The 24,155-nt window shown below is 40.4% G+C and overlaps 1 protein-coding gene across 8 annotated transcripts in view; it reads left to right on the forward strand.

Moving 5' to 3' along the window:
• TRERF1 (transcriptional regulating factor 1) overlaps positions 1 to 24,155 on the forward strand; it is a 99,935-nt gene that overhangs the window by 54,690 nt on the left and 21,090 nt on the right. For 7 of the 8 annotated variants that reach the window (XM_051783115.1, XM_051783117.1, XM_051783113.1 and 4 more), the window contains one exon: positions 15,571 to 15,668. The gene's annotated coding sequence lies outside the window, so the exon portion shown is untranslated. Of the gene's footprint in view, positions 1 to 15,570; positions 15,669 to 21,607; positions 21,709 to 24,155 lie in introns of all 8 variants that reach the window. The other variant, XM_051783112.1, reaches the window with a different exon arrangement.

Here is a 24,155-nt window from a genome sequence, read left to right on the forward strand (position 1 = left end):
GAGAGAATGGATTTAACTTCATATTTTGATGGAATGTAGATTTAAATTATTATTAAAATGAGATCTTAGGAAAACTGTTATGGGAAAAAAGAGCTATTTTAGATAGTTATTTGAGGTAAATGTACTTGTCAAAGAATTTGTTATTTGAGTCCTGTGGTCTTTCTGAATGCATTTGACGTGGTCATTATTCATTTGTTCCTTTTGTTTCCTGTCTCATTATATAAGTTAGCAAACCACTCTGGGGTTGCCTTTACTTTTATTTGCATTAGAAACTGCACCATGAAAAATGTTCTCATTGGGTTACCTGCTGCTGGGCCAAGAGCTGTAAATAAAGTGGTTTCTAATTGAAATCCAGAGGAACCACAGAACCATTATAATTGATGTGCCCTTCAGTTTTTTATTTCCTTTTTTTTTTTTTTTTTATTACCGTGTATCTTTTTTATAAAGTGAAGCAAGTTTCTCTTCTTCCTAGTTACCCTCAACTTGAAATAGTCACTTCTTGCTGTTAATGTTTCCTTACACTTTTCTGGATAAGTGAACAGTGCTGGGAAGAATACCTGAGGCTTGGTTTTTTCTTTTTTTTTTTTCCTTTTTTTTTTCTACTTTTTTTCCCTTGTTTTTTAAATTTTTTTTTTAGTTACAGAATTTACTTATTGATAAGAATGCTTTTAGACAGGAGTAAGAAAAAGGTATTTTGTGGGAAAGTTCTGTGTGAGCATCTTGTGATCTGCAGGCAGATGTTACTGAGAAGTGGTTTGCTTCTTTTGTTTGGGAGGGTGTGCACTTGTTGCCACTCACGTTTTAATGGAATACTCCATCTGCTGTTGAGCGGGTCTCTTTCTGAACATGAAAGTTTTGTGCCAAATGTGACATTAATCCAGATAAAAGTGGTGGGATGTTTTCTTTAGTACTCTGTAAATGTTAAAAACCAACATGTCTGAGAGGATGGGCAAATCCAGATCATCTTGTGAATCTGGTTCTTTGCTTATTTTAAAACGGCACATACTTGTAATTCTAGTTGGTTGTTAGTTTGAAATGCATAGGCAAGTATTCTTTTGATCTGTAAATGGCTGTGTTGTTGGGGTTTTTTTAGTTAACTAATTTGGTATTATCTGCTTTATTCATAGAGTTCTCATCACAGATTACCTAATGTGTTGGATTCTTGTCTCTTATGATGCATGTTATTTTTACCCTTTTTGCAAAGGCTGGTGCTATGCCACCAAATAAATTTTTTTTTTCCTCCTGATGTTAGGATGGAGCAAGTATGTAATCCATTCTTATGGTTCAGAATTCATAATACTCAAGAGCTTTTCTCTAATCTGCAGTATAATTTTTAATTTTTTTTTATTCTGTGTATTGACATGGTAATTTTTTGTTCAGATATGACAGCTGTGAATCATTTGGCAATTTATTTGATTCACGTGGATAATTCTTCTTTTATTTTTTTAAGCACCTGGTAGGAAGGGCAAGAACTCTTTTCTTACTACTTCTCCAGATTTAGGAGTGGGAGCTATGACAATCTTTCCTTACCCGTGCTTATTAGCAACAAAGCAGAAGCTAAGAGCCCTGTGAGGCTAGAACTGGTCATCTGTGATGGTCCTTAGGCATCAAAATGGAGTCAAAAGCCTGAATTGTGTCAGGATTTCCCATCTTAGCAAAAGTCTTTCAGTTTAGGACTTTCCAGAAGACATGAACTCACTGGAAACTGTGACATTCTCAAAGTCCAGGGCAACTTCCTTCTGATAATAACCGATACTCAGAAGGCAGTTTATCCATTTGAGGATATGGCTAAAATTAAAATGGAAATGAGCCTACTGTCTTGCAGAAGATTTTATTTTTATTGAGAATGATCTTGTTGTTAAGAACCTATAAGAAGTTGAGATATAGAAGTGAGATCTGGAGGAAATAGGTGATAGTGATTTAAAATATCTGAAATTGTTCAGGTAATATGAACCAGAAAATCCTTGCTGATTGATTCAGTGCTCTATTATTGTGGGTATATAAAATACACCAGGTCTTGTGCTTGTGGGAAATACCCCTATCTGGGACAACAGACCAGTAAAGTAATGTCTAGAGAGTTATGCTACCATTTTCCTCTCAGGTTAAATGGACTTTGTAGCCCCCTAAAGAAGTAAAAATAGTGGTCAACCCCAGATTGTAGAATGAAACTACATGTCTGTTACCACTGGAGAAGTTGTGCAGACTGCACTTGCTGTTTCTGCTTTGAAAAGTATGGAGACCTACAAGGATTCCCAAATCTCTTCTTGCTCAACAGACTTACCAGAAGCCTAAAATTAGAGAGGTCTAAGTCTGTTCATCTCAGGATTTCTTGTCTTAAGTAGTCCTCTGTCACCCAGAGAAATTTTATAGTCACGTATGTTTTACCATAAGAAATATTTTTCAGTTCAGGACTTCATAGCTCAAGCTAGTGAATAAATCATCAGAATTTCATCTTCAGGTTTTCCTGACAGGAACAGGCGTATTTATTGGAAATAAGGACATAATCATTTATCAGATGGATCTCCAGGACTATGCTCTGTAGTTGTACCCTGTTTTGCTGGTGAATGTAGACAGGCATCACCAGCTGCCTCAGCACTGCCTGTGCTCAAAGACTACCAGAGAGATGTTTTTCCTCTTGCACAAACACAGAAAGATTGTCTCCATTCATCATCAGTTCCTGTTGTCTTTGTGGCTTCCAACAAGTCTCGTCTGGAATGAGAGTGCTCTTGGGTTGTGGCTTTTGCTGCTACACAGGGACAAAAAGAGAAGACTGGAGCTGTCTGCAAGTAAGGCACACCAGACCAATGCTCCTCTGTTTTCAGCAGTTGTTTATGGTGTGCAAAACCATTGCAATAGTTTTTGAGAAGAAAACATTATCGGTGTGTCATAGGGTCTTTGGGGAATGATGGCTTGGACTTACTGGGCTTCAGAGAGTGTAAAAAAATTCGATAATTCAAGGTCTCCCTGTGAAGGAAGATGACTTTATGCCATCTCTCTTTCTGAAACAAGCAGGAGATCTCGAAGGAACGGGGCATTGCAGTTAGTCCATTCAGAGCATCTCAGCCTCGCAGAACTCAGTGTCTGGAGGTAACAAGATTGCAGCTGAAACTTTCAGTGTGCAAAGGAATTTCAGTCCACTGTTCAATCTAGACCTGCTGTCATGACTTAACCCCAGCCAGCAACTAAGTACTATGTAGCTGCTCATTCACTCCCCACCCTCCAGTGGGATGGGGAGGAGAATCAGAAAAGAGTAAAACCCATGGGTTGAGATATGAACATTTTAATAATGGGGAAAGTAAAATAAAATAGTAACTGTGATGAAAAGGGAGATAACAAAAAGAGAGAGAAAGACAAGTGTCGTACTACACAGTTGCTCACCACCCACTCTCCCGTGCCCAAGCAGTCCCTGAGCAGTGATTCTACACCCCCCCATCCCCTCATACTGGGCATGATGTTCTGTGGTATGGAATATCCCTTTGGCCAGTTCAGGTCAGCTGTCCTTGCAGTGCCCCCAGCTTCTTGTGCATCTCTTCACCGGCAAAGCAGGTAAAGCTGAAAAGTCCTTGACTGAGAGTAAGCACTACTTGGCAACAACTAAAACATCGGGGTGTTATCAACATTATTCTCAACCTAAATCCAAAACACAGCACTCAACCAACCACTAGGAAGAAAATTAACTCTATCCCAGCTGAAACCAGGCCCTTGGGTAAAACTCACGAGAGAGATGCAGCATTTGACACAGCTAGGCATTGCTAGAAAATATATCAATTGGGCATGAGACTGCATAGCCTTATCCGAGTCCTGCATTACCAGAGATATTAATGGAGGGGAAGATGATGTAAAAGAATGCCCTAAGATTTTTCTGTGAAATGGACTTCCTACAAGCCAATACCCTGTAGGAAAACTAAAATGAAAATGAAATCTATGCCAGGGATCTCAATATTTAAAAAATAAAAGTAAAAAAATTTAGGCTTTCTGAAACTCTTCACTTTTCAAAGATTTAGACATTCATGCTGTTACCTGCTACAGCATCTGATACACAGACATATTTTGTAGCTTGAATTTGCAGTCCATAAATGCTAAGAACATAACAAAAAGAGTACTCTTGATTATCTTTTGTCTCATGCAGTTACTACTTTTCCAGAAGGCTTGTCTCTGAATCTTCCCTAAGGACAATTTGATTAAAAAAAAAATAAAAAATTAGGTAGGACCATTACCTATTAAAAAAAAGGAAAGCATTGTTTTGTACAAGCAAAAATCACATTACTGTTGTTCTGGCCTGATTCTTGGCATCTGAAGGAAAACAAATCTTTGTGCATTAGGTATTCGGAGGCAACTTTAAATCATATATACAGTGCCTTCATTATATATTATCCATTCTTCTAATTGTCTTTTAACTGAAGCATAGTAATAAGAATTTACCATTGCAAGATAAGGGAACAAATGTAAGGTTGTTCATACACTGGGGAAGATCTTTTCATAATCTTGTAGCCCTCCCCCTGAGGTCTCTGCTGGAAATCTTTATCAGATGAGGCTGCTAATTGAACACCTACCTTATGTTCATGCAGGTTGGTACTTTCCTCTTCAGATGTAGTCTCAGGGGAAGGGTGTTTTGGAATGCCCCAGTGCTATGAAAGTTTTGCAGCCTGCACCTAAGTTTAAGACCATGAGGTTTGGCCAAGAGGAATAATGGTGTTTCCTTAATATGAGTGCTGGTGTTGTGCCTATGGAGCTGAGTGCAGGCAAACAAGAACAAGGCTTAGCATCTCTTCAAACACTTCAGGCCACACAGCAGTAGCACCAGCTTTCCCTCTAGCAGTGTGCCACCATGCTTTCAGAGTGGGAATGTATTCACTGGGGTTCTTGGAGATCTGTGCCCCTCCTAATACCATCCCTTCTGTCTGGCTATGTTGAAGCTTTGGGGAGACCCCAGAGCTGGTTACTTTGGGTGAGAGAGGTTGAAGCACTGCCTGCTGAGGTCTGGCTGGTGTTGCACAAGCTAACTTTTACTTCTGGCTTGCTCAGCACACTTGCAATGTCTCTCACCTTTCATTTCTGCTGAAGTTATTTTTACCTGCTGTTCTAGCTGGTTTTTAAATCAACTCACAATCCTTCCTCACTCCCATTATACAGCTCCGAGTTATGTTTGCTGATGTTTGCAGTGATGAGGGTTGTTAGAAATGGCATTTTTGGTTACATTTTTCAGTCCACAGTCAGAACTAAAAATACCTGAGATTCATGGCATTACTTTGCAATCCTCTGGTCATATTGCTTGGAACCACCTTTCCTTGGGCAGTTCCCAAGGATGGTTCAGTGGGGAGCATCTGTACTGTTCAGAGTTACAAATTACTTTACCAGTCAGATGTCTCGAGTAGATAATCCAAAGGTTTGAATCTTCAGTAAATGAAGAGTGAACAGAAGGAAACCACGAGTGTGTCAGCACCACTTTCTTTCCAGAATCCTATGATAAATCTGGTAACAGTGTTCTGAGAATTGCTTGCCTACTAATTATTGGAAAAGCATTACCTGTTCTTTTTGTCTGTAATTAGCATTTCAGCTTGAGTCTAGGGCTTGATGATAAATGAGCCTTGTATGCCATAGGTTCAGTAAATGATGAAAAACTGAAGTCTGTGTTTGCTTACTCTCTTCCTTTATAAAACAAACAAAACTGAGCTATCTCTAAGTAGAAATGGTGTCAGAAATTATGTGGTCTAAAGGAGGCAGCTGTTTTTATTTCTTCATTTCCTCATTGGGTGGCTCACAGTGCATGTAAACAATGCAATAAATAAATACTCCCAATCCAATCTTAGCTAAGATAACCATGAAAAATCTTTTTGTATGTTCCTAAATCAGAGGACACAAATGCATCTCCAACAAATTGACAGGAGAATTACAGAGTATGTCTTTAAAAGCATGATCTGGAGCAGCCAAGATTTCCAGATAGCACACTCTGAAACTTAATATCCATACAAGACAATTGATTAAAAATGTCAATGTAAAAATATTGTGTGTTCACTTGAGATAAGTCTTGTAGGGACAGAGAATGGGCTGAAAAGCTAAGACAAGGTCTATGAAGTGCTACTGAGGTTCTGTCTGCTGTGCTGGCTCATGGAGTTTGAGACTCAGAACTTGATACGTGGGCATCTGAACAACACTGTGTCTGAATGCAAGACTTCTCTGAACAGAATTTGTGCTAAGGATGTTATCTAGTTTGTCTAAAGATACAAGCTTGCTCTGAAGGTGTTGGAGGTCTTTTACAGACTGTTTGGAGAGATAATTCATAGAGGCTTCTCTAGATGACAGCAGATGGGAAATCACAGAATTTATCTGAAATCTGATGTCTAAAGGAAAAAAAAACAATGAGCAGACTGTGGAAGGTTATTCTGGAGGGAAACCTCAATGGTTCAAGTAAACAGGATTTTAGAATATGTCCACTGCTACCTCCTAGCAACCAAAACTTTTATGAGGTTCAGTTGGCACAGATCCACTTGCTTGGAGGGTGATAATGCATAATTCATGCTAGATTCAGGTCACTGTGACCTCAGAAAAAATTGGGACTTGAAATGAGAGATGATCCTCTGTCTCCTGTTGTAGAGCCCCCAGTTCCTTCACCTTCACCTTTGTGCCAGGATGCCAGTTAGATCATGGGGAAATGTGGGCAGAGCTGTTTGGCTCTTGAATTATCTGGGGTAATAATTCAAACTCTACCTGTGACATGGCTGAAAAGGGTATGAAATGGTCAGGCATATGTTGCTTTCAATTGGATGTGTGATGCTTGGTAACATTCTAGTAATTCTGAAGGATTACTTGGTTAACTGGTACATAAGATAAAGCCATAGATGACCAGCATGTTTATCATAATCTTCAAAGTGTTTCCTACTTATAATTCATTCCCAAGAGAAGATGCTATGGTCGTGTACTGTGCCTGCTGCAGAGAAGGTTTCTTCCCCTGGTGTTTTTTAGGCCCACTCTGGAAACTCCTTCCTGCTGTTCTGCTAAGGAACAAGATGGTAGTTTTGTCAGAAATAAAGCTTTAAAAGGCGGTTTTCTTATGGTGCTGTTTCGTTCTTCTCCCCCGCACGGTCCACAACCCCCCCCCCCCTTCCCCCCAAACCAACTAAACAACAAAACCGAAACAAATAACCCCCCTTACTAGCCAAATAATTGTCTTTAGCCTACCCAGGAAGGGAGACATTAATCTCTTGGAGTTTTTTTATATTTCTCTCAAATAAGTGCTAAGCAGGATGAACTTGCTTCTTGCAAAATATGGTTTTTACTTTGTCACTTCTGTATCAATAAAGCAACTTTTAAAGATGTTCTGTATGCTTTGTTGCAAGTTGGCAAACTGGAGGGAGTGTTGTGCTGCTGGATCTGCGTTTGGTGTGGGCAATACCTTAAAAGTGAAGTTTGAGGGGCTGGGAACATGCTTGCTCCAAAACTGTGGTGGTCTTCTAAGAGAAATCGTAGAAGCCAGTGCTCGAAGCTTCAGAGGCTGTTTATCTGTACCTGTAGGGTAAATGGGCAAAATGTTCATAGCTTACCTAGGGCACTTTTGGGGAACATTGCTGTTATTTTTGCAAGTATTAAATGCAAAATCTGGATTTGTAACAAAAATGTCTCCATAGGCTGTGCCTAGCCCTTCTTCCATGATTGGAAGATGAAGGCATTGACCTTTCACCTTTTCTGAGCTAATTCTGGTTACATGAAATAGTAGGAAAAGAAACTGAGGCTTTGCAAATACTATCTACCCTATAGGAAAGTCTGTATAAGGGAAAAGATTTCTACTGAGATGGCTAAGAGATTTTAATGTATTGAACAAAAAAATATCAGTGACACTAATACTTGTGGGGAATAAATTCTTCACAGAAAGTAGAGAAATGTTCTTCTGAAAGCGGTAAAAGTAATTGTAAAAGCTGAATAGCATGGCATTTAATTATGTAAGGAACCAAAGAGGCTAAAAAAAAATAATAACCTGGTATATCAGAAAGCAATTTAAAATATAAGCTAGGGAAAATGGAATATTTCTGTCAGAATAAGATGAATTCCACCACTGGCTGCATTGATTTCGTGTCTCAAGTTTTGTTCCAAACAAACTATGTAGGGGAGAAAACTATGTAAGGGGGGGGGGAAAGGCATACTTTCGTTCCCTTGACCTCCCAAGCCAACCCATTCCCCTTCTGAGTAAGAATGGTGAGAAAAATCAGGATAAATATACAAACAGAACTTAAGAACTTAATTAGTTCTGTGGGTCATCCAATTTCCAGTTATCTGGTGTAATTGTCCCTTTCAAAGGGATCATTTGAAGCAGAGCTTCATCTGCTTTGTGAATGTCAGTAAACTAAGCTTGTTAGTGTACAGTGTGAAGGCCAAAGCTGAATTCTTGTGGGTATTCACAGCCTTTAATAAATAGCGCGACAGTGCTGAGGAGGAATCATTCCTTACACCCACTCGCCCTTAAGATGTTTCCCTTCAGTTCAGAAATGAATATTCAGTTGAAAAGTTATACATTTTGTGTCTTTCAGAATATTCTTAGCACTGCATAGGAGTCAGTCTGCAGAAGGGTGGGATGGGTTGGTTTTTTTTTCCGCCTACCTTCTGCGGGGAAGATCTGGAGCCAAGAAGTAGCTGTTAGACTTTGAGGTTTGTCTGCTTATTTGTTTTAAGTTGGGGGTTTTTTTGGTCTGGTAGTGCTGTTTCCTGAGCTGTGGAGCTCCTGCTCCATTTTCTCAGGGCAGGGTTGGCATGTTAGTGTGACATGAGAGGTCCAAACATTAATTCATCAGGCTGTTGACAGAAGGTTTTGCTGTGACGTGGTCCCTACTCTGCCAAACTGGAACAACTAGGGCTAAAGCTCATTATGGGGAGTGCCCACTTAAAGAAGTTTTTTTCTGAGTGATTGGGGAATTTCTTTTAGGAGAGTGGTTGTTTTGCAGTAATTTTGCAAAGGGAAAGAATAGTTTGAGGGTTTTTCAAGGAAGGAGGGTTGTTTATTGATGTCATTTTTGGCAATGATTTTGTTTGAGTGGTTTTAGTCACCTCATAGTTTGAAGTAAGTAACTGAAATTATGCAAGAGTGTGGGCTTGGGGCATTAAGAATAATGAAAAGAAGGGCTAGCTGAATGTGTTGCAGAACTAGTACTGAATGATTGGATGATAAAATGCTGGAGGAAATTGCTTGTAGATAAACGAAAGCAGTGTGTGCAGGAGAAGGAGGGAGGTCACAATGCGATGTATGCCTTGATGAGTGCTGCACCAGATGTCAACTGCTCTGGAAGGAGACTTTGTGGTCATCCTGTAAAAATGACAGCATAATGATTGATAAAACAAGTCAGTACTTGTCAGTGAAGGAACAGAAAACAAAACAGAAAGCATGAACGTGCTACTGTGTAAATACGTAGTGCTCCCCTGTCTTCAATAACATATGTAGCTTTGGTCCTCCCTGTCTTCCATCTTGCCTCCCTCAGCCCAGAGAATGTTGTAAAGAAGAAGAAAAATCCAAAGTATGGGGTGACAAAGAGCCACCAGGAGTCCCCGGTCTGGAAAGAGGCACACAAAAATGATTGATATCATGAAGGAGATGCAGAATGAGTGTCCGCTGTTGTTCCCAGGACGTGAGCATGAAACAAGTACCTGAAAGCTGTGAAGAGAAAGATGATGGCTTTTCAGGCAGCTCTGGGACTGTCAAGCTTGTACTGCCAGCCAGGTTGCTTTCTGAATTCAGTAAGGAGAGGACAAGACATGGCTATATGGTAGGAGGTATGGGAGTATTTTCTCTTGAATGGGATAAGCCAAGCCCTGCCCAAGGGAACTGGATTAGATTCTGGCCAGTGCCAGAGAGCAGTCACTTGATGCAGTCACTCAAGGCAGGCATTGTGCCTGGATTGTGCCTGTGCTGTGACGGGGGGTCTCTGCTAGTGTGAGCACCCATTTGCTTTGTGTGACTGGGATGCATCTGACCAGTAGCTCAAGTCTAAAGCCTCTTTAAACATAATGTCATGTTATACAGTATGTGTTGTCTGAAGCCTTGAACCCTACACATGAAAAACTAATAGATTTTGGAATTCGTAATCTATCTGCGCATTAGCATCTGATCTGTAAGATGCACCATTTGTCTAAGACATTTCCTCTGGAAATAAATGTCATGCAATATTCCTGAAACATTCAAAGATGTAGAAATGAACACGTGAAAATAATTATGCATGCATGAAGAATCCTGTCCTTAGAAGAGAATTTGAAGTCCTAGAGTTTTTCTAGGAAAGTGCAAGCAGGAAGCTGAACACGGACCGGGGAAGGGCAACAAATTCGTGAGGTTGATTATTGAGAGTGGACTTCCAGCATGTGAAGAGAGACTGTGCTCTGATATAGTTGTGTTAAGTGAACCAAAGTAATGGTATATGATTGATGATGATAATTCTTGTGTTGTTAACTATTTTGTTGCTGATTTTACCAGTTGATATTAGTCTTTGTTGGTATTGCTTAATATATGTACTGTGTTGTTCTTAATGTGTCTTATCTTAAGGTGGTTTACTTTCCCCTCTCCTGCTCCAAAAATAGTTAAATGCTGTTTAATCATGACCAACCAATTTAGATAACAAGATGCTCTTGGTCACTCTTGTAATAGAAAAAATGACAAATACAGTAAAGAAAACTTGTATTTCAGTGATTTGAAGTGGCTGAGGTTTATTCATTTCATGGCAAGTTTATGAGCTGGTGTTTTGGGAATGGTTAGACACACGACCATTAGGAAGGAGAGGAGAAATCCCAAATTACTTTTTTTCTTTTTTTTTCAATATTTTCCCAGAATTCCATTTTGGATGCTCTGATGATCTACAGGAAGTCTGAGTTCCCAATTTAACACTTCGGTTAAGTTTTTAATGTCAAATGATACAAAAGTTCATACTGTGAAAGTAAATCATAGAATCACAGAATCATAGAATGATTTGGGTTGGAAGGGACCTTAAAATCATCTAGTTCCAACCCCTACCATGGGAAGGGACATCTTTCACTAGACCAGGTTGCTCAGAGCTCCATCCACCCTGGCCTTAAATACTTTCAGGAGTAAGGCATCCACAGCTTCTCTGGGCAACCCATTCCAGTGCCTCACTACCCTCACAGTAAAGAATTTCTTCCTAGTATCTAATCTAAACCTTTTCTCTTTCAGTTTGAAACCATTCCCCCTTGCCCTATCACTAAATTTGCTTTGTTAAGGCTCATACAGGACTAATTCAGCCTTAATCTAGAAATCTTCTTCTTGTGTGTTGCAGTAACGTGCAAGTGGGTGGAAACTTCGATTTTTCTGAAGTGTAACATGACTGAAGAAAATCCCTGTCTTTGGTGTGTTGCTTAGTTCTACTGCCATCCTCCATTTTATCCCTGGGAAAATACCTGGTTTAACTTTCAGTGTGAAGCTCTGCTGATCAATATGTTACAAGCGTAGTAAAGTTCAAGAAATTGCCTCCATTACTATCTTGAGATGAGAAATTGATTTAGCTGCATTCTCTCTCTGTTAATTCATCTGTGTTTTACCTTCCCATAAAAAGTATTATGTGCTCCTTATTTTCCAGCAGTGTCATCAATCCTAATGAAGAGAGGACTGAAAATTTATATTGTGCGTATGGGATAGCCGATCTCTGACTTAGGTCTTAATTTGTTGCTGTAGGCTTCACTTCTCAGCTTTTCCTTACTGTGCTTTGCTTGTATGCAAAATCTAGGGTCTGGGATGGAAGCAAAACTGAAGAATATGGCAAAGGAATATAAAATTAGATTGCTTTTTAATCTAAACTTCAAAAAATGAGATGCTGATTAAAATTTAATGAAAAGAATTAAAACCTCATTTGTGAGTTTTATGTACTTTTGTAGTGTTTGGTCCTGAATTAATTATGTTGGGACTGTTTTCAGTATTTATCAGCCATCAGTTCACTACCTCTGCCTCCAAAATGCCCGAAGTTTTATTTTTTAACTGTGATATTATGTATGAGAGCTTTGCACATATCTGATAATTTATGTACACCTGCATATAGGTGTTATTGTAGCTCTAATAATGAAGGTAGTATAGTGGGAAAAGCAGCAAAAACAAATCAGAAAGGCAGAAAAGGGTTTTCCTGGGCATTCCTGTTCTTTTTCCTGGCATCCATCGGCCTGGCCTCTTGCAGGAGGCTACCGGGGATGGTTTGTCTGCAGAATATTTTGGCATTTTTAGGCTTAATACGAGCATTTGTTGTTCAGAGCAGATGGATAATTGAAAAAGAAAGCAAACCTATATACTGTGACTTTGTTCATGGCTCATGATCACACAGAATAACACAGAATATTCTGAATTGGAAGGGACCCACAAGGATGATGAAGTCCAGCTCCTGGCTCTGTGCAGGACTATCCCCAAGGATCACACCATGTGCCCAAGGGTATCATCCAAATGCTTATTGAACTCTGGCAGGCTTGGTGCTGTGACCACTTCCCTGGGGAGCCGGTTCCAGGGAATATCTAATATCCAGTCTAAATATCTAGTCTAAACCCCCTGACACAACCTCAGGACGTTGCCTCAGGTTCTATCGCTGGTCACCACAAAGAAGAGATCAGTGTCTGCCCCTCCACCTCCCCTCACAAGGAAGTTGTAAGTGAGGTCTCCTCTCAGTGTCCTCCAGGCTGAACAGACCAAGTGACTTCAGCTGCTCCTCGTAGGGCTTCCCCTCAAGGCCCTTCACCATCTTTGTTGCCCTCCTTTGGACACTCTCTTAACAGCTTAATATCCTTCTTATACTGCAGTGCCCAAAACTGCACACAATATTCAAGGTGAGGCTGCCCCAGTGCAGAGCAGAGCAGGACAATCTCTTCCCTCCACTGGCTGCTGATGCTTTGCCTGATGCCCCCCAGGACACAATTGTCCCTCCTGGCTGCCAGGGCACTGCTGACTCAAATTCAACTTGCCATCAACCAGGACCCCCAGTCCCTTTCTGTGGCATCTCATTCCCCAGTCTGTACGTACATCCTGGGTTGCCCCATCCCAGGATATAGCAGTTACTTTTTTAAGATTAAATTTAAACATATTGGCAAGTTCTAAACAGTTATGTTAAACTGGGACAAAAAAACCCCAACATTTTGTCGCTTGGCTCCACTGGTGTTAACCTCGGGTTTTCTGTGTGTGTCTGAGTATTTCCTGTTACAAACAGAAATGGTACACATTTGTCTGTTGTCTAGAACATTTAGTATGCCTGTTACAGACCTGGAGGTGTTAATTACCAGTATAAAAACCAAGTCAGGTATGACACTGTGTATGTGAGGATTTATTAAAACTTGTCTTATTTTGACAAAGAGGTAAATTCATGGATTTGCTTAGAAAAGTTGTAAGCTGGTGGGATGCAAGCAGGTTTGTGTTTGGGGACGTTTGTAGCATTTCAGCTCATGTTTGCAGCAGGATGTGGCTGTGCACAGATTTTAGTTACTGGGGCTCAATGTGATAATGTTTTAAGCAAAAACTTGCTTAGATCCAAGAAACTCCATATATCCCTGGGCGATGCTACCAGCATTTGCCATCAGCTCAGGTTTTCTGTTGAAGAAGTATGTTTTAGGCAGGTCAGGCTTTGTAAGGGACTTTCCTGTCTCTCATGGTGCGTGTTTTGATGGGTTGGTGTCTGGATTTTGTGGTGGACCTGTCTGTTTTCTGTGGGCTTGGGCCAAGGTGAAGGGGAAAGCAGAGGCTGGCATTGGGCAGGACAGGGGAGCTGCTTGGATTTGTGTTGCTGGTTGACTAAGGGAGGGCACTTGTTCTGTGCTGGACTTGGGGGGCAGCATCTTGCTGTATGTAGTAGTGTCACAGTGCTTGGGACTTACTGTCAGAGATTTTAAAAGAATAATTTAAGCAAGTGAATCTAGCATGAAGGTGAGAGGAAGTAAATGCTGACGGACCTCACTGAGGTTATCTGTGATCACTCCTACATTTTTCTTCTTAAACCTGGAATGATTTTCCAAAACCATCAGGGCTCAGTGTGAATGAAGAGTTTTCCATTGATATCATGGAGCTGTGAATTGCACCCTAAGCTTCCAGGCTTGTTTTACAGAATCGCAGAATACCAGGTTGGAAGGAACCTCAAGGATCATCTGGTACAATCCACAAGACCTTGTGTGTTTTTGTTGTACTCCGTAAGGTTCTTGTTAGCCCACTCTTCCAGCCTACCCAGGTCTTCCTGCAGGGTGGGTCTCCCTTCCAACGTGTGTGCTTCCCTGCTTAGCTTGGTATCATCAGAAAACTTTATCAGGGTACACTTATGCCATCTTCCAGATCACTTACGAAGGTATTAAACAGTGATGGGCTCAGTGTTGGTCCCTGGGGGACCTCACTTGTGCCAGCTTGCCATTTGGAAAAGGAGCTATTTACCACCATTCTCTGGGGCCACCTGTGAACCAGTTTCCAACTGACCACATGGACCACTTGTCCAGACTGTAACACAGCAGTTTCTCTAGAAGGAGGCTGTGGGAAAATATATAAAAGTGTTGGAGAAATCCAGGTAGACAGCGTCTACTGTTTGTCCCACATCAACAGCTTTGTTGTAGAAGGCAATCAAATTTGTCAAGTACGATTTGCCCTTGGTGAATCCACGCTGGCTTTTCCCAGTCACATGTTTCATTTGATTTGTGATAACCCCCTGCAGGATTCGTTCTGTAACTTTCCCAAGGACTGAAGTATGGCTGATGGACCTGTAATTTTTCCGATCCTCCTTTAAACCCTCCTTGTAGATGGGAGTGACATTAGCCACCTTCCAGCCTTCTGGGTTGTCCCCCAGTCTCCATGACTTCTCTAAGGTTATGTAGAGTGGCCTCACAGTGATGTCAGCCAGCCTTCTTAATGCCCTCAGGTGCTGAGGGCCTTTCCTAAAAGCCATCTAGGCAGCAGCATTTAGAAAAACAAATATGTTGTTTTCATTTAAATAATTTAAGATGCCTTGTCTAGATATCTCTTCTGCGCTGGGTGACAGCCTGATTGTTATCTCCCACATCTTCGACTGTCATTAATCCCTCCCTTCCTGATTTCTATACCTTCTCTTGTTTGTGTGATACTCATCATGTAGGTTGCAAGCTCTGGGCCAGCAAATCTCCTCTCCATAAGAGAAGCCACTGGGTTCTGTCAAAGCAGCCTGGGATGCTGTGAAATCTTTATGGTGTCTGCAGTAGAGGCAAGATGTTTTATTTATTGCATCAACAAAGCCCATTCCTCATTTTGCAGTAGGTGCCAAGCTGAGTAAAAAGTAAAGATTCATTTACTTGTATTTCGGTCTTTAATTTGAAGGACTGTGGATGTATCAATGCCAGAGATTTGACAATGAAACAGTCTCTCACTGTCAGTATGGGAAAGGGATTCTTGGTGGTTCTTTAAAGGAGTTGCATGCTGCTGGATGTCCTCTGCAGTAGTGACTTAGAGAGTAACCTGGAGATACTCTTTTGAATAGAAGTTAGTATTTTGTTGTGTTACAATAGGAAGCTCATGGCCACAGGTCTGCTCGTGCTTTGGGCCAAGGTGGTGATAGAAGATAGTCACCTGTGGGGAAAAACTAATTTGCATTCTTTTGCTTTGTTTAGATACATCACTCTGAGATCACAGAATGACAGCAGCATGAAATGTTATGGCAAAGAGAGCACAAGAAGATACAAGAATCTCACAAATGCTCAAAAATCAGGTAATGTCGCAGCATATGTCCAGTTTCTCTAAGGCTGGCTTGTTTAATAGATTCAATGCTTTTTGACTGTTTTCCAGAATTTGGGCTTCTGAGTCTCTGACTTTATTGATGGGCTTCTCAAATATGATTAGTTGTGCATTGACTGTGTATCTTGTAAAATATTATTTCACAGTATGTATGACACAGGAGATACACACACATTTATATCTTTCTTAAAGGACTACTTTGGCTGTGTTGTCTCATACAAGCAAAAGGACATTACCTTAATTTGAAAAAAAATAAAAGCAGAAGCCATGGTGGTCAGTTCTGCATAACCATTTGACCTGGTTCTGTTGCTAGATACCAACATGCTGTAGTTTAGAGGGATGGACTTTTCAGAGAGTTCTGCAGCTGCATTTCTGAAAACTCTTTTAGGGGATACACCAGGCTCAAAATAGCTGTTCCCTCCCCACTGAGAGCTTAGACATATGCCATTTTCCACATACTACTACTTCTGCTTGTTTTTTTTAGTTATTTATCTGTCTGAGGATGTTTCCTCCTTGCCTGTTTTTGTAAATCCTAGCATATGTTCTTTGACTGTTTCAGAGCGGTTACAGTTACAGAAAAAAAGAAATCACATTACACCCTACAGAGCTTAAACACTACAGAGGTCAGGAAGAAACCGGTTAAGTGCGTTACAAGGATGCTCACCTTGAACTAAAATTGTATGTGCTTATCCTGGCTGTGGTAACAGCAATAGCTGATGCATTGGTGTTTGAGTGAAAAGGCTTAAAAATCGCTCTCCCTCCCACATATCAACAGCAGGGACCAGAGATTGTAATGTAGCACATACCATAAGTGAACAAGATCTAACCTCTCTGTCCTAAGATCTTCATACCCGTGGCTTCTCATGTCTGCAGAACTAGGATCTTGCTGGGGAGTAACAAGTCACTCAGTTCAGTAATAGAAGGAAACTAAAATATGAAGTTGAGGGCAATTTTGCTAATAGGACATGTCTCTTTTCCAGGAAGCATTTGAGAGTATTGCCCTGAGCAGAAGGGACTATGATTTATATCATCTAATCAGTCAGTAAACCCAGGCTGGCTGAAGAAATTTCAAATAAAGTTTCACAGACAGCTTCAGCCTTGATCAAATATGCAGTAATGTATTGGTGAATATTAAAAAAAATAAACTACTGTATTTATAACTTTAATTAGTGCTGTCTTCAGTATGCTTTTAGTCAGTTAGTCATGGAATATGCAATTCAAGTCCCCTTCTGGCCTTAGCCAAGGCTTGTCTTTTATTTTTATTTTTAATCAGTATTGTGAGGAGATCACATAATTTTACATTTGCCATTTTTTATGAAGTAATGTGATACCTGCTTCAGTTGCAGTTCTCCAAAGCCTTCAGAGTACCTTGAAACTGTAACACCAATTCACTGACAGCAAAGATAATCAGATTTGTTGAAACAACGTTCTTCGTTTCTTTGGGACTCATGAAATTGTATCTCCCTTAAACTAAATTCAGTTAATGGCTTTATTTAGAAATCAGCCTCCTCTTCTTGAATAACCAGAATTCTGTTAGTTTGGAGGAAAAAAAGGTTTTCATTAAATTACCACTGCCTCAGAATGCATTTTCTACTTACAACTTAGATCAAAAAGAGAGAAAAATGTTTCTTCTTGTTTGTCTTCCTTTCTCCTCCCCCTTTTCTAGAGACTTTCCTGAGATGATCAACTGTTGGTTTTGCTGTTGGTTTTTTTTGTTGTTGTTGTTGCCTTTTTTTAAACTTCATTGAAGTAGAGAAATTGCTCGGTTCCTCTCCCAATGCCATCGTTGTTCTCCCCTCCCCCAAGTCCAATGTGTTCTTTATTAAACTGAATTAGGACATTCTAGTCACTCTTAAGAGTGGAAATGGGAACAGCTTAAATGAGCAGCCACATGAGACTCAACAGCCTTTCCAACTGCACTGCAGAAGAAGCTCAGCTGCAAAGGGAATGATAATTTTTGAAGGATTTGTGCAACTGTTGAAGAATTACCAGCATTAATATTAAAAAGCAGCTAATCTGTTTTTCCCTTCCATTTTAAGCATGTATAGCTTTCTTAGTATGCTTGCTATAAAAATCAATCTGCTAAATGTTTTGCTTCTTTTCAATCGTGTTCACTTTTGTAATGCCTTTATTTGCGTACTTTCTTGAATACTGAAGTGAAGGGTTTTTGTTGGTGCTGGTTTTGCCTAAAAGTGCTAACCTTGGGGTTTGTAGACAGATATGGGCATGGGTTTGAGATCTCTGCCATCGAAAACCAGCTGAAATTGAAATGCAGTAGAAACCATAGAAGAGTTTATCCAGGATTTGGATGAAAAGGTTTTCATACTGTAAGCATTTGTCCTTGAAACAGCTATAGAAAATTATTGGTCCTTGAAATCCATATTGCTACTAGTTTATTCTAACTAAAATAGCCATGGTCCTGATACCTTTTGACCCTTATTTTCAGTCTCTGCTTCTCCTTATTGCTATATCAGATGTCTTTGGGGTTTCTGTAGATACTTAAAAAAAAAAAGTAGATCTTTGAGTTATCATCTCACCTCTCCTTCCCTTTTCCTCTCTGCTGGTTCACCCAACCACCTTCCTTGGCATTCGAAATTATTCATTCTGTTTGAGCACTGTGCTGCTTTTTTTCACAGGCTTATTTTCTATGCCAAAAAAAAAGAAATAGAACTGGGGCTTGAACTCTGGCTACATGAAAAGTTATAAGGACAAACCTGGTAACTAAACAGCCTGCAAGAGCATGGGGGTCTTTGAAATATGCCACCCTTCCTCTCCCAGTTCTGTGCTTTTCAGCCTTCCAGCACTACTCTCATCTGAAGATACAGGGGTAGTGCCAGCCTCACACCTGAGAGGTGGGTTTAAGTAATGCAGGTGTGTCCGTTCTTAGGTAGTGCTTAGGTGTTCTTAGATGGTGCTCTCTTGGTTTTTAAAGCTGCTCTTCAGTGTGGGTTCATAGTGGTGTAGTGCCCAGCTGAAAACCATGACTGTCTGTGCTGTCCCTTAAAAGGCTGGGTTGTGGTCAGCCTGTGTGACAGAGGCTGCTGGTAGCACTGGTGTTTAGCAGAATGGAGAGGAGAAGGAACTGCTCTTTATTCCTGCGTCTATCCTAAAGGAAATCGGAGAGCAAGATGATGTGAATGATGGCTGTCTTCATTTAGGAATAGCTTGGCAGGAGATCTGACAGTTCTGAATAACAAAACAGGTCAATAAAGACATTCTCATAAAAAAGGCTAAAAATTGAATAAGATAAACCCTGGTTTGTTTCTGTTGAAGCTAATGGGAGGGGAACATTGAAGCAAAAGAAGGGAAGGGACAACTCGATTTTGAATTTATCCTATCTGCAGTTAAGAATGAAGCATATATTCTAATAGCAGAAAGACAGCAACTTGAGAAAGCCCTGTCTCAGCTTATGTGACTGAGAGGTGGTAAGGCACGATTGAAACATATCTACAGTGTTGGGAGAACACACAGCAATGACACATTTCTGGAGCAAGCATGCCTTAAGTGTTACAAAACACAGTTTAGGCTGCTAAGAGTGGTGGTTAAGCTTGCTTTAGCTGAAGTGTTACCATCCTAGAGGGCGGGAGGGATGCAAGAGGAGTTGGTACCCCAGCACATGAGCTTGATGCTGTTGCTTGTCAGTATGTACAGGTACTCTGTCCTGAAGAAACTAGTTGAACATGGAGGAGTGTTTTCTTTTGGATTTTTTTTGCATCTGCCAGCTTATCCAGTGTTCTTTTTTTCAGGCTAACTGGTAATTAATCTATAAAAGCATGTAGATGTTTTGCTTAAAGGAATAGCTGAAAAACTTGAAATAAGTTGGACAAACCATAGGATCCAATTCCTTTTTGAAACACAGCCATGCAGCCTACCGAGATTGGTTAGATCAGTGCAGTGCTATAATAACTTTACAGCCTTTTAATGAGTCTGCTTCCTTCAGCATCTGCTCTTGTACAGTCTTTTGTCATCCCTCGCCATTAACTCAGTTCTGAAACTGGCTCTGGCTGGTTTTGCAGCCCACACCCACCCCAACTTTCATGCAGCGACTTATTTGGAGTGGATGCCTTGTTCTGAAATTCATGTGAATTTAGGCAGTTCGATTGCGTGACTGTGGTTTGATCTGTTATTTACTCAATTTGAAAAATTCTACAGGTTTTGGCTTCTGTGGTGTGTGATGGAGCTGGGAGTGTTTTCTTTTATAACTACCATCTTATTGATGTTTCGCTGCCTACTGTCTTCTCTAAGTTCATAGAATGGCCTGGGTTGGAAGGCACTTTAAGATCATCTAGTTCCAACTACTCTGCCGTGGATAGAACACCCTTCACTAGACCAGGTTGCTCAGAGCTCCATCCAACAGAGCCTTCCAGGAATAGGGCATCCACAGCTTCTCTGGGCAGCCTATTCCAGTGTCTCACCACCCTCACAGCAAAGAAGTTTTTCTTAATATCTAATGTAAACCTGCTTTCCCTCAGTTTAAAACCATTCCCCCTTGTGCTGTCACTACAAGGTCTTGTAAATAGTCTCTCTCCATAGGCTCTCTTCAAGTACTGGAAGGCCACAATTATGTCACCCCGAAGCCTTCTCTTTTCTAGACTGAACAATCCTAGTTCTCTTAGCCTTTCCTCACAGGAGAGGTGCTCCATCTCTGTCATCACCTTCTCTGGACTCACTCCAATAGTTAGGGTCCATCCTGTGCTGGGAACTCCACAGCTTCTTCTGACTCTCCAGTGAATAGTTTACAAAGGAGAAAAATAGAATCACCTTTATTGAAGACTGATAATTTTGGAATTTTGTTCCATTTCATGTTTACCAGAATGAAGGTATTACATACTTCCAGGAGTAGTTGTATTGCCTTTTAGATGCTTGTGTTTGACGCTGGAGTGTGTAAAGACATTTCAGCCATCTTGGTGTATCCGTGGCTTTTAGTTTGGAGACTGGAGTTGTACAAGTTGCAGGGGACCTTGCTGAAATGATGAGAAAAGAGTTGGAGCAAAACCTTATCTCTGTTGAAATCAATTGAATTCCCATTAGCTTGAGTCCAGATTTCATCCACAAACTTAAGTAGGGTATTTCTCTTTCTGGGCAGTCTACAGAAATGTTTCTGTCCGTTTGCATTTGTTTTCATGTTTCTTTGTAATGATTGCATAATTGGGATGTATCTGTAATGTCAGAAATGTAGTAGGTTAAATAGCATAAATGACTATTAGGAAGAGAAGAAACATAGAACTGCAGAACCATTGTTTCTGTAAACTTTCTACTGCTTTTAGTTGTTTGATTTAACTATTTAGTAGACAGACTTGTGATAAATGGCAGTGATGGGTGTTTAGGCATCACTGCTAAACGAAAAGGAGAAAAAGCACCCTTTTCTTCCTGTTGCTGAAAGAAATGGAAGTCACTCAGAGTGCTGCCAATGGCTTCTCAGTTGGCCAGAGACTTTGGTGGCCCTAAAGCCTTAAAGATATTGTATGCAGCACTCATATACTCTCATGGGTATCCAAGAAGAAATGTATATTGTTAGCATTCTGTTAAAACCGATAGCAAATTCTCGCTGTATACAGCATCAAGCCTGTTTGAGAACTAAAAAAATAATTGGTATCTAAGGGACTGGTTTATTACTGATTATGCTTCTATTAACATGCCTATATGGTTTTTTTCCTATTACCTGAATGTAGAATAACAGTGCTTTTTAAACCTTCACATTTTCTCCTTCTACATCAGTGATGCATTTGAAAGGAATGTTTTCATCTTTCTTTTTTCTTCTTTTTTTTTTTCCTTTTTTTTTTTAGGAGGGGGAGAATGGGTGTTTGAAAACAATGCAAATTTTTTCAAATGTGATTCTCATAGTGACTAAACTTCCCAGTCTTTCTGTGATTTGATTGGTATTTTAATATAATATTCCATATTATTTTTCAGATTTTTACAAATGTTTCTGTATAACTGTGATGTATAACTGTAATCCACTCCCAAACCAGAGTTGAGTTGAGGATGCTAGAGCTGCTGGAGAGGAAATTTCTGTGAGCATTTTTTTTTTCTTTTTTGATTCTGAGAGAGGGGAAGAGAGGTGGTGTTTGTGCTAATGAATAGGTTATAAAACTTCTTGACTGCTTTCCAGTATCCTAAGAACTGTGACAGGTAACCCCCAGGTGAAAGGGTGCAGTAAGTGGAATTTGGTGGGTACCCAAGGGATGGCATTTTCTGTGGTGACTACAACACTGCCTGTGGCTGCTGGTACAGTCGGTAGCATCTGCCATCATGACGCTCCTGCCTGTGGGAAGAGAACAAGCCAGGGGTCTGGTTGGCCACTTGATTAGTTTTTGTAACAAAATCTTGTTGTTTGCTCCCTTAAGAATAAGTCTCTTACTGTCCTTACTCTTGGAATTCTTGTGGTCTTTTAATTGTCTCCTGGAGACATTTATTCTCCCTCACTGGTTTGTATCACTGTTATTTCTTGTCCTTTGACTAATATTTGTAACTTCAAACTTCAAAAGGGTCAAAACCAAGGAACTTGGTGTAAATTACAGATCTGTTAAGAGGTAAAATAGGACATAGCTCCTATACAAAAGGTCTACTACCTAGAGATCCAGTTTTTATGAGAAGATGTGTTCAGACCATCTCAATTGAGCTTTCTTAACTTGGCAGGCATAAAATGAGTTGCATGTTCCCCCTCTTCCTCTAAACGTTGATGGCCTTTCAGTATGAAATATCACACAGTGTTTATTTTTATGCCTTTTTAATGTTTTGTGGAAGGTTTGTTTAGTTGCCCTTCATAATTTTTAATAGGAAGTCTTTGAAGTTGTGTTGTGGATGAAAAATCCTGTTGGCAGCCTGACTATTCATTGTTGACTCCTATCTTCTTTAATTGTTCATCTATAAAAATCTGGAAGGGAGTGTGTTCAGAGAAACTGTGAAGCAATGTATATTTCTGGAAAGGGGAAATAAATGTGCAGTTAATCTCAGCTATTATTTGTCTCGTGAAAATGTTACATACTAATGGTTGCAGATGGTTTACACAAACTGTACACATTGCAAGCCCTCTTCATTGGGAGCTATGGTTTTCTGTCATACATTATGCTAGAACGGAAAAGGTTTTTCTCTGCCTACAGCTATGCATTACCCTTATTTGCTGTTGCTAGCACAAACTCTCCTTAATATGCATCTGGCAATGGTTAAAATTTTCTCCATCAGTGACTTCACATTTATCCATCTAAATTGTGGATTCTCCTAAGTTTGAAAAGGTAAGGACATCAGTATGCAGGAGTCTTTGGTGGAGAGCATTACATTTAGAAAATCAGATGTGAGGGAGGCAGAGTTAAGGTTTTGGTCTAATATTTTTATGCTCTTGTTAAACTTCAGAATCAGCTTTTATGTTAAAATGTATTTATGAGTGCATAAGCGTATTGTACTTCTGTGCATATGTGCAATTGTAGACACAGTGATTGCATCATATTGTGGAATAGTCAAACAACCCTATAATGTGCTTATGTATTTTTTATTTATTGAAAACAGACATCTGTAAAATGTTACTTTGAGTTACAGTTTATACAGTAAAAATTATAAAAGGTTGTATGTGAGAGGGTAGAACAGAAGCTGGGAGTTCAGCACTCCCAGTGTAAGGGGAGTGAAAAGATTTCCATTGACTGGTTTGGTCTTAGCATATATACTACAGGCCAGTCAGCCACACCTCTATCTATCCCTGGACAGATGATGAAACAGCTTATCCTGGATGTCACCTCTAGGGATTTGGAGGAAAAGAAGATTATTGTTATTATTACTATTTATTATATTATTACTAATAGTCAACATGGATTCACCAAGGGGAAATACCACTTGACCAGTCTGATAGCCTCCTATGATGGAATGTCTGGCTGTGGATGGATGAGGGGAGAGCAGTGGACGTTGCCTACCCAGACTTCAGCAAGGCTTTTGACACTGTCTCTCATAACATCCTCATAGGCAAGCTTGGACAGTGAGGTAGAAAGAGGACTGGCTGAATGGCTGATCCCAGAGCTGTGGTCAGTGATGCAGTCTGGTTGGAGGCCTATTGCTAGTGGTGTTCCCCAGGTGTCAGTACCAGGTCCAGTCTTGTTCAGCTTGCTCATCAGTGACCTGGATGAAGGGACAGAATGTACATGATGATACAAAAATGGAAGGAGTGTCTGATATGCCAGAAGCCTGTGCTGCCATTCAGCAGGACTTGGACAGGCTAGAGAGTTGGGTGGAGAGGACCTTAATGAAGTTCAGTGAAGGCAAGGTCCTGCACCTGGGGAGGAATAACCCTATGTACTGGTACCAGCTGGGGGCCAGCCTGATGGAAAGCAGCTCTGTGGAGAAGGACCTGGGGGTCCTGGTAGACAACAAGCTGTCCCTAAGGCAGCAGTGTGCCCCTGTGGACAAGAAGGCCAATGGTATCCTGGGGGGTGTTAGGAAGAGCATTGACAGCAGGTCAAGGGAGGTGATTCTG

The sequence above is a fragment of the Manacus candei genome, unplaced genomic scaffold (genome assembly GCF_025592945.1).
Source record: "Manacus candei isolate 608988 ecotype Guabito, Panama unplaced genomic scaffold, ASM2559294v1 h1tg000017l, whole genome shotgun sequence".
NCBI lineage: Eukaryota > Metazoa > Chordata > Aves > Passeriformes > Pipridae > Manacus > Manacus candei.